The sequence below is a fragment of the Pinus tabuliformis genome, chromosome 5_1, assembly GCF_031772625.1.
Source record: "Pinus tabuliformis cultivar Carrire ecotype Pingquan chromosome 5_1, CPIR1, whole genome shotgun sequence".
NCBI classification, from domain to species: domain Eukaryota; kingdom Viridiplantae; phylum Streptophyta; class Pinopsida; order Pinales; family Pinaceae; genus Pinus; species Pinus tabuliformis.
Window position 1 is genome coordinate 587321990 of NC_142305.1, and position 11256 is coordinate 587333245.

Genomic DNA, 11256 nt, shown 5'->3' on the forward strand with positions numbered 1-11256 from the left:
AAACCTCCTTGAGGTGCCTTAGTTGTCTTCAAAAAAAAAAAAAAGAGAAAAAGAAGAAAAAAAATTGAATTTTAATGTGCATTGCAGGTTTGCAGGAAGACCACAGGGAGCAAGAGAAGATGCCACAGAGCCCTGATACTCACACCAGCACCTATTCATCTCCTCCACACTCTTCTCCCTCATTTCTAACCTTTCTTCCACCCCAATTTGCTCTTTTTCTAGAAACTGTGGGTTCTATAGGAGGCCCTGTGTTTTCTATAGGAAGATCCTGTAAGAATTACAGAGAGCCCGAAATGGTTCCAAAAAGCAATTTGAGGGGCTAGGAAGCTTTATGAAGAACATGTAAACCCTCCTACAATTGTCAACCCTCCTTGCCATCCATTCCACACCTGCATCACATTATCATCATCATTTTTTTTCCTTCCCGTCACAGAAAACCAGTTTTTAGTAAAAACAAGAAAAACAAAAATAAGATAGGAAGCAACACCTCAAATCTCACTTGCAACTTACCTAGCACCTCTCCATCTCCATCAGCATCTCTGGAATCAGCCTCACAGCTCCCAGCACAGAAACAAGCTAGAATTTCAAAGGGAGAAGCAACTACAGGAGCTCCTGTAGGAATTCCTGTAGCAGTTGATCCCATTAAAATCAAGCCACATTAACAAAAGAAGTGCAACCATGAGGATTGAAGGAGACATCTGAATCTTAGATCTAGCCAGAGGATACCTGCACAAGACAAACAGCCACACATCAGGAAGTAGAGAGCATGCAACAAGGGAATACAACCATGCAGCAGTAAAAGGAGCCAAAATACCTCACAACACATACATTCGACTCACAGGTAAGTTACTAACCCACTCCTCTGTTTTCATTTGTGTAATTGAAAGATAAGCATGAGAAAATGAGATGGTTGAGGTTCAACGAGGAAAAGGTGGCTAGTTAGCTTGGCCACCTTCATCTAGTTGACTGCACTCATCCGAAGATGTCACCACACGTGCGCATAGTCAACTCATAGAAAGATCCCAAGGACAGGTAGTGGAGGGTATGCAAACTTCGATGCAATGATGAGAGTGATTGCAAGAAGAAACCATGATGACAAGGCAGGTGGGGACCAACGGTCCAAATATGGCCAACGTACATTTCTGCCAACTCACCTCCATCATCGGAAGTATTTAAAAGAAGTAATAAGTACTCTCCTCGAAGCACTCTCACCACCTTTTCTTTCATTCTATCCTCATCCACTTAGCTGCAGCAAGCTCCCTGTCACCCCACAACCTCGAAACCATCATTCTCCATCGCTCTCATCCATCCTCCTACTATTAGCGTTCTACAGGAGCACCTACAGGCAGTTCTACAGGAGGGGCAGTGAGTTGTTTTAGGAGAAAACACGGTTTTTTTGATCGATTTCTGGCTTGAGGAGGTAGGTTCCATGCATACCCACCTTGGTTATCAATATGTGCAAGGAATGATATCATTTTAAGGGGGGATTGAGTCCATAGAAGAAGAGGAATTACATAAGAAAATTCTGCCTGTTCTTTAAAAAAAACACAGTTTTCCCCTATTTTCCTGTTTTCTTCAAAATTCTTGTCTCCATTTCTACATTTGGTGTTCAAAAGGGGTATACGCACAATGAAAAGAGGATTCATGAGGAAGGAGCCCACTAATTCAACCAGGCTCTATGAACATCCCCAAGTAGTAGCCATATTCACCAGGGAAAATTGGATGACATTTTTCGAGAAATTCTGAAGGTTTAATGAGGAAGTTGCTTAGGAATTTGCCCTTTCTTTAGTCCCTCACTCAAGAACCCATGCCACTGTCACTTTTAGAGGTCTTTCCATGGAAATAACCCCAGAATTCATCAGCAGGCTTACTACCCTTCCTCTTGGATTACCTTGGAGCAAAGATGAAAAACCAATTGGACAGGCTGCCAAAAAAAACTTCTTCCAAAACAATGAACATCCTATAGAAGATAAAAATGGCCTTAGAAGGACAAGCATACCCTACCCTTGGGATGAGTTTAGTTACCAAATCATCAAATATATTTCTTGTGAGGGGAGGTATAGCATAGTCTATGGCTACCATTTTAGAATCCTTCATGAGCTGAGATATGGCATGGACCCTCCAACACCCCAGAAACTCAGCATCCCTTATTTCCTCCTGTAATCCCTCATAGACTCCAGCATTAAGTTTAAGGCAGGAAGTCCAGATCAGCTGGCTCACCATGGGTTAATCAAAATTTTGGTGGAAGAAGCCCTCCATACATTCACAATCCCCATAGCATGGGAAATTTTCTGAAACATGGCAACAGAAGATGACATAAAGGCCCTCACCTATGATATCGATCCTTCTGATAGTGAGGAGGAAAAGCAGCAAGGGGGAGAAGGAGAAGAAACTCAAGAACAAGAAGGGGAGAAGAAAGAAACCAAAATAGAGTAGGGAGAAACAAAACAAACAGAGACAGAGGAAAAGACAGAAGGAGAAGAAAAAGGGGCAGAAAAGACAGAGGTATCTCCTAAGACCCTAGAAAGAGAGGTAGCAGCTAGTCTCACTGCCCTCAGCACCCCAATTAAACCAAAACAAAAGAGGAAGAGGAAAACCTCAATGTATTTTAGGTCTAGGAAGAGCCCAAGGATCAAAACAGGGAAACCCCAGCCTTCTTTTAAGGTGCCTATTGTTATTGAAGATTCACCCACTTCCTGAGGAAAGGAATCCCCTTCCAAGGCACCTATCACCTATGAAAGGGGGACTCCTAGATCTCCCACATGGAAGGAAAAAGTAGAACTACATGACTCAAAAATAGTTCTACAAGAGGCATAGATTGTTCTACAGGAGACCCTCTCAAGACTACAGGAGACCGAGAAACTTGAAAAGAGGATAGAAGGACAACCACAGGGGAAGGAGGAAGCAACAGAGGCACAAGAACCTGACCCCCAACCTAGTCTTGGCTCTCACTACAATCTTCTTGAGGGGGGGAGAATTATTCCACAAAAATTTGAAATCCCACTATTCTTTGAGTTGGAGAAAGAAAGAATAAGGACCCATAGGTGGATGCAAATAGCCAAATCCAAGGGAGTTGAGGATATTGACCATATGGATAATCAACTCAGAGAAATGGGTAGGGAGTTAAGTGCTATCAGACATAGGGAGGCAATTGCAAGAAGCCAACTCCAAACTGAAAATGAATTGCTAAGAAGGCAACTAAAGGAGAAAGAAACCCAGCTAGCATGTATGGCTGGCTTAACCATAGAGGCACTGCAATGTAGAACACCAGCAAAATCCTATGGATTATACCTCAGGGACCAATGGCTACAATTTCAGATCAAGACTTTGGCACAAAGAGGCACAATGCCTTTTCAAGATTACAGACAATTTATGGACCTATGTGACCAAAGTACAACAGAAGATAAGGAAAAAATGGCAGAATTTTACCTGCATAATATGGCCCTCACAGACATGAATGTGTGGGACCCCAATGCTAGGCTAGGGGACCTACAACTAATGGCCATGGCTTCCTGGATGAACCATGAGGAGTTAAGGGCAACTGAAGTAAAAAGGTTGATGATCAGAGAGCAGAATGAGCCACTAATGATCAAAGCTGAGCCATCAGATCCCATGGCTCTCATCAGCACACACCAGCTGCTTGTAAATAATCCTCAAATTTCCCCTAGATATATAAGTGATCAAGAACAGGCCATTGCACATTTTGAGGACATGGAAAGGTTACTTGAGGATGACTGTGTGCATGCATGTATGAGGATATGGAACAAATTACCATACAGTCTAAAGATTAGGGAATATCATTCCCTAATGAGGATGAAGAAGGCACTAAGGAGAGTTCCAATGTACAAGCACTCAATGTAGAGGCTGCATGTCAATTGGATTGGCCTCAAACTAAGTCCACCATTGCTGTTAGGCATGCTAGAAGGAAGAACCGAAGAAGAAGAGCATAGTCAGTGGGAAGAGATAGACAGAAAAGCAAGATTCTATGACAAGGAAGAGGAAACAACATCAGAATCTTGGGATTCTAGAGAGGCCATCAGGGCCATCAAAGATGAGGAGATGGACTAAGTTTCTCAGAGGATGAGCAACACCTTCAGTAGGGGGGTGATGATGAGCCCCATAAATGGGTAATTATATGGGCTCATTTTGCCTCCTAACATAGTTAAATCAACCATTCTCTTAGCTTATTGCATGTTTTTTGATTATATTTATGCTTATGGAGTGAGTTGGTTAGTTATGATGCCATGAGGTCTAATATGTGTTTAATGAATATTTTTTGTTGAATTTTGAAGACAAAGTCAAAGATTCAATGGAAAATTGGCGACAATAATTCGAAGTGGAAAAAGGAGAGGATTTATAGTAGGGAATCCCCCTCATTTATTACTCCCCACTTCGAATTCCCCTTCATACAGCTCGGAGCACAAACAGCCAAATCAATGCACTACGAGGCAGTCAAGCAAGTGGAAGATAACTTATGTTTATCTCGAGTTTTGGGAACCAAGCCGCCTAAATTTAAGGAAGTTGTTGGGAGCTTTAGTGGTATAAGTAGAGATGCCTAGGGCCTCACTAGGGTCAAACTTTTTTTGAATTTTTGTTGTGCTTTTGCTATTGTAAAACTCTGCTCAACTTCGAGCTTACTTTTGGTGACAGATTCATGTAATCCTATTACTATTTTGATAATAAATATGAGATTCTGTTTGAGCTAGCACTGAGTTACCTTAGAGTAATGAAGATCTTGGGTTAGGGCCCAATCCAAGTAGCCAATCTCCTCTTGTTTGTGTTTATATGCTTTGTTTCAATTTATGGATTAGTTGTTGTTAGATGAATTTCTTTCTTGGTTAAGAATAGGTTGCTTTTGGTGATTTAGAAGGTTGTTTCCATTTGTGTTTCCCATAGAAGGTTAAACAGTGATAGAAAGAAGATTCAAAAGGCTAGAAATAGTGCCTTGGCCTCTTTTCCTCCCTTTGGGACCATGAATTGAGGCAAAGACCCTCTCGTTGCCCCAAAAACACAGATTTTCCTTCTCCATAGGATTTCTAGTGTTTGCAGTCTGTTAGAAGGTTAATGCTCTGCTTTAGATCTCTTCACCATGCTCATTTATGTATTTGCAATAAGTCTTATTCCATGCTTTCTCTCCTTGTAGCATTTCTCAGCATTTCTTTCCATAGCTCACAATTTAGATTATCTTGATGCAAAATTCTATTTTTTTATGTACTTAATTTCCTTGCTTGTTTGATCTCATTGTTTGACTATCAGTTCTTTTTCAACAGATCTGTTCTCACAGCAGGTCAGCCTATCAACCATCACATTCTCTCCCTAATCTATGCCCTACCGGTCGCCCAAAGTTCACCTCAAATTTACCTTAGTTTTCTGCATTCTCCCATAGTATTTATCTCTCTCTCCCAATCATCTTTCCCTCTCCTAGTGATCCTTGGTGGACCCTAGGGGCCCTAACACATCACCCCAACTTTCATCTACCCTTTCCACCCGCTCTCACACCTTCAAAACCTTCAAAACTTCTCTCGGCATCATCCCGTAGACCTCCTGTAGATCCCCTATGTCCTCCTGTAGATTTTCCTGTAGGCTTCCTTTTGAAAGACGAGTGTGGGAAAAGCCTTCAGAAGGCCACCAAAGACCTCCTAGGACCCATCCACACCATCGTACATCTCCTTAAACCCTAAAGTCGCCCTTCAACGCCACCTATTCGCTTCCACCTTCACACACAATAAAATACATGCATATCAATTTCACATAAAAATACATAAAAATCCAAAAAGATGTTTTTTGCACATTTACTTCTAGAAATAGCTTGAGTAGATGTTGTTTATGTCCTTAAGTAGGTAATGGCATTCATTTCATGGTTTTCATAGTGCTTTCTGCAAAAGTAGGATTAGTTGGTTAAGTAGGATTTGCTAGGTTTAGTTTACAGTTCATTCTTTTTCCTTTCTGCAATTAGAGTAGCCTACGTAGGGTAAGCTTTCCTTTCTTTCATCACATATAGAGCTTCTTATGAATCCATAGAAGTTGGCTTGAGCTCCTAGTGATCTTGCGCCAGCTGAACAAGTGACAGCCTACAGTAAGAACTAGTACTTGTGCATACAACACCGTCACTTCCAAGTTTGTTACAAACTACCGGGTTGATAAGAGTAAAGTAGGCAACCCAGGAGTTGCAACATTATTGCTGCGATACTGGTGCTCACCAAAAGCATGGGCCCCCGTAATTTATCTAATGAGTCAGGTTTGATACATGGTTCCCATCCACCAATAAACTTGTGCATTTTTTAATGGTTTCTTTGCTCCTCCAATCTTAGGCCAAACACCAAATTTTCCATGATTCTAGTAGGTTTGTCTAGATTTTGAACTCTAGCACAACCTACCAAAAACATCACCGAATGTCCAAACCGTCGAATTTCTCAGGAACCTATACATTGGCCCTTTTACCCCATCAAACAAGGGTTGATACTACAACCTAAATGAGGTCTGGGTATAAATAAAGTCAGGGTTTTTCATGTTTTGTTCTCCATCGAATGCACAGAGACTCGACTAAGCTAAAATTCATTAACAATGGAAAACTTCACCAAAAATCACCCTTGGCATGACTTTCAATGTACTGCCACATCATCATGTTTATGTCATACTTGTATCATATGTGTCATGTGTCACCCAATTTTAACCCACTTGGCCATGCAAAAATTCCAAATCATCATACCACGGGTCCTTAATTTGTACTTCCATGTCACCTATGATTACATTATGCTGACATCATGTGTCACCATGGCTCCACCTATCCTTCCACATCATCACTATCTATCATTTTTAACTAGGTCCCACATGGTTGGGGGTCGAGGGAGTCAACTCATTTCTTTGTTGTGCACCAACCCAACTATCCTATCTCATTACTAGATTGATGGTTTGACTTGGAACCTTGACTTGTTGACTCTCTTAACCTCTTTTAACTTTTGAACTTTGACCTATCATATGTTTTGATACATGAAGCATTTTTCAGACTTTGGCATACCATTGGAAAGGGATTTCTAAGCTTCATCCATCTCAGCAACTTCTAAGAGCTTTTGATATTATCTGCTATACTGAAAATGGCTCCCAAGACTTTGCACCCAGCTTTATCTTTTCCATCAATGACAAATTATATCTGACAACTTCAAGGCATCAAATTGAACTACAAATTTATATGGAAATCCTATCCAAAAGTGTTTCCTTATAAGTATCCCTCTACTAGAAAGATACCAATCTAAAATGTAATATTCTAGAGAAACACACAACAAAAAATAAACTAGAATTGCATAATTCTTGGGTGGACAAATTACCACCTTTTCTATTTTAATCACTAAACATGCATATGAATTATCCTAGAGACATGCTTAAAAATCTTAATCAAATAAATATAAGTGGGTCGCAATAAGAGAAAATGTAATATCCCCTAGTTTATTTCCTATGTAAATAAAAATAAGACGAAGGTCATGGGACACATATTCCAAGATGAATGTTGGGAAAAACACAATGATGGGGATCACTGGTGATTAATTAATGGCTACGGAAATTGGCAAAGGCAAAGTAGAAATAAATGGCATTTTTTAATGAAAATAAAGGAAAATAGGAGAAAAGGGAGATGAAGGGTCACATATTTGCATGAGAGGAAAATTGAAGGAAAAATGAAGAAAATAGAGGTGTCAATGATAAAAGGTCTTATGAGGTTCAGTTCACAGCTTTTGACAGTGGATCTTTTTTCTAGTTTAGCTTTTGACAGTTTAGGTTTGGAGCTCTTTTCTATTCACTCTCTCTCTCTCATACTTTTTCACACTTAGACCATTCTTGGAGCACTCTAGTTTTCACCTGGATTGGAGAAAGAAGGAAAAAGGAAAGCAGGAAAGCGTAAGGGAACAGGTGGATCAACAACTACAACTAGGTTGCCATGTAGGTAATCGATTGCATGTATGATTTCCTTATTAGTTTATGAATGGATGGTATATGCATGTGAGTTTTTGGTTATGTGTTGTCATTAGCAAGGAGTTTTTCCTGGATTAATAGTCATTTTAGCCTCACCTTGCCATTTCCTTGATAGCCATGGTGTTGTGGGTTTTTCCACTTAATTATTTTTTGGTTTGTGCTCATAATTACTTATGGTTGTGGGTTGAGTTACTAGTACTTGAAGGTGGGTCGGAAAAACGCTCTGGATCCGTAGAAGGATGGGGTTGAGTTACTAGTTCCTAGAGCCCTGGACAACTTAGGTAGAGAATGATCTGGTTGGTGTTAGTGATGTCATAAAATAGAGGTGGAATCGTTGTGGTTAAGGGTTGAGGTGGTTTTTCCTTTAGAAGCCATGGTTTGGTTTTGTTTTGGTTTATTCCACGAGATCCCACATTCATTCTTGGAATATGGCACATGGGTGATTAGTTGAAAGAGAGATTTGGTTCAGGCCAATCTATGGTCGGGCGATACATGGAAGTCCCTGAATTGGTTGGTATTTTCATATGTTAATAAAAGTTATTCTTCTATTCTGATTCATGTATATTTGTAGACATTATGTTGGTGATATTATGGTTGAGTTTCCATGGTTTCGATGTTGGTTATTTGTTGGTTACATGTTGGTTATGTGATGTATATTACTTATGTATCTTGACATGTTTTGATGAATGTCTGAATGGTCGATGAATGCATGGCCTAACAAATGTTATTGTAGCTATTATGAGAGGGAATTAGACCTTCTTGGTGATTCTCAAATAATTTTCAAACTCCTGTGATCATATATGCATTCATGACATGTAGCTTACGTGTTCGCCATATGTATGATGAAATGACTATCTTGGTTAGGCCAGGTTAGGTCAAGTTATTATTCAAATTTTGTATGTTTAACATCATCCTTATGTTATTTATTATTCTTAGAAGTTGCATTCAGTTTTGGGCAAGAATCTAGAGGCTAGCCTAGAATTGTGGCTCATATCTCAGGACCATAGGCATTGAACTGAGAAATTTAGGTCACAATTGCATGCAAGCAGTGTCAAGGGTGAGGTTGGGAGTATAGGTCACTGAAAAGCAACCCAAACTCAGGGTTTTGTCACCTGGGGTAATTATTTAGCCCCTGAGTGTCCTGTAAGCCTTGAGGAATGTTTGTGAGTTGTCAACCCCACTTCCAAAATGGAAGCTTGGAGGTCAATTCATGTCATGTTAACTCTTCGTCTCATGTTTACCCTGGTAGGCTGGTGAAATTGGGTAAATGTGGGAGGGGTGGTTAAAGATTAGTATCAGAGCTCCCGGGCTCAACATTTGGACTGGATGGGAAAAATATGTTTGTCATGCATGTATGTGATGGTCATTATTCCAGTTGGTTTCATCATGGTGTCATCATGTGTTAATGTGTCATATATATTTTGTTAATCTAGATTAATTGTGTAGATGAGATAGCCTCCCTTGAACTTCACTAAGGTATGTTTGATCATGTTTATATTTGGTTTATCTAACATAGTATGTTTGTAGGAAGAAGAAGCTCAATATGAATAACAGAATGGTGGACTATAGTTCATGTGATTCTCTCTACAGATCATATGAACAACAAGGCGATTAGTACTCCCCTAAAATAACAAATACATCGAGAAGTTTTAAAGCATATATCAAAATTTGTAAGATGGATAATGACAAGATCATTCAGTCACATGAAAAACTTTCTAGAGCATAGGAAAAGCAAGTGGAAGTTAGGGTATATCAGATTTGCAGAGACAAGGATCGCTTAGGATCAGTAGTGGACAGGAGGAAATGATTAATGGGGCATATGGTAACAGGTATCAATTAGGATACATGTTTGACAGGGATGACACAGTCAGAGATGGTAGGTTCTTTGATGCATCTTATAAGAGGGGTAATGGGCATGAGTTTTATTCTATTTCTATTTCATAGAGACATCATTTTCATCACCACTACCATCTGTATAGGAGGAGTAAGAAGTAGTATTTTCCAAAGGAGTTCAAGAAAGAAAAGCCTTCTACATTTGATGGAGAAATGAAGAAGTCAGAAGATGCAGAAGCTTGGTTGCTTGGGATGACTAAGTTTTTCGGATTGCATGATTATTCATTAAATATGAAACCTAGGATAGCTTCTTTCAGTATTAAAGGGAAAGCATACATTTGGTGGGAAAATGTGAAGAATGTCAGAGGAATTTGAGAAGGAGAGATGACGTGGAGTGAGTTCGAGATAATTTTAAGGAAGAAGTATCTATATGAAAGATACTATGATGACACAGAAAATAAGTTCTACGAGTTAAAGGTGGGTTCTATGATTGATGAGGAGTATACTAGTAGATCCTTCTATTTATTGAGATATGTGCCTTATATTAAGGAGGAGAAAGCAAAGATTCAAAGATTCAATTCAAAGATATAATTGAGTTTAATGAGCCTAGATCACAGGAGGAAGCCATCAGAAAGTTGAAGCATTGTTATGAGAAATCGAAGCGCAAGACAGAGTCTAAGAAGGATTGGAAAGGTAATGAGAAGAATAAAGTAAAGTGGGCTAAAATGAGAGGAAAAATTGGGGATACAGATGACAAGGAGAATGTAGTACCACAAAATAAGTCCAATGCAGCTAATAGAGGAAAGGGATTTCAGTCTGAGGAGAAGAATAAGGGTGATGGAAAGAAGCCTTTATAGTCTTGGACTTGTGGAAAGGATCATTGCAAGAGATATTTTCCACAGTATTAGGGTGGTAGACCTCAGATTTATAGTGCTCAAAAGGCACAGACAGTTTGGTATGTTGGACATATTATCCCTCGAATTTATGCAGCATTGGATAATAGGCAAGTTGATCATCATGCATCTATTATCGAGATGGAAGGTAAACTTTGTGATCAAGTTGTTTCTATTTTGATTGACCCTGGATCTGACTGTAGTTATATCAGTCTTGACCTGGTGGATAAGAGATCCTTGAATAAATAAGTGCATGCAGAGTCTTGGTTGGTGCAGTTGGCTACAGGTATTGTTGGCCTAGTGGGTCCTGACCAAGATTCAGATTTAGTTGCGCCAAAGAAATTCCCACACTACTCGCCCTTTCAAAATCAATTCACAAAGCGCAGACTGAAGTCTCGCCTGAAGCAATATGGGGGGATGCTGGAACCAAGTTTTCGCACCCATAGATCAACATGATGTCATTTTATGCCATAAATCTGTCTTCGTGTAGATCGATAAGCCTTAAAGGATTATCAATATAACTTCCTTGAATCGGCCTCTAGACCTCCACGAAGGTCTACAACTA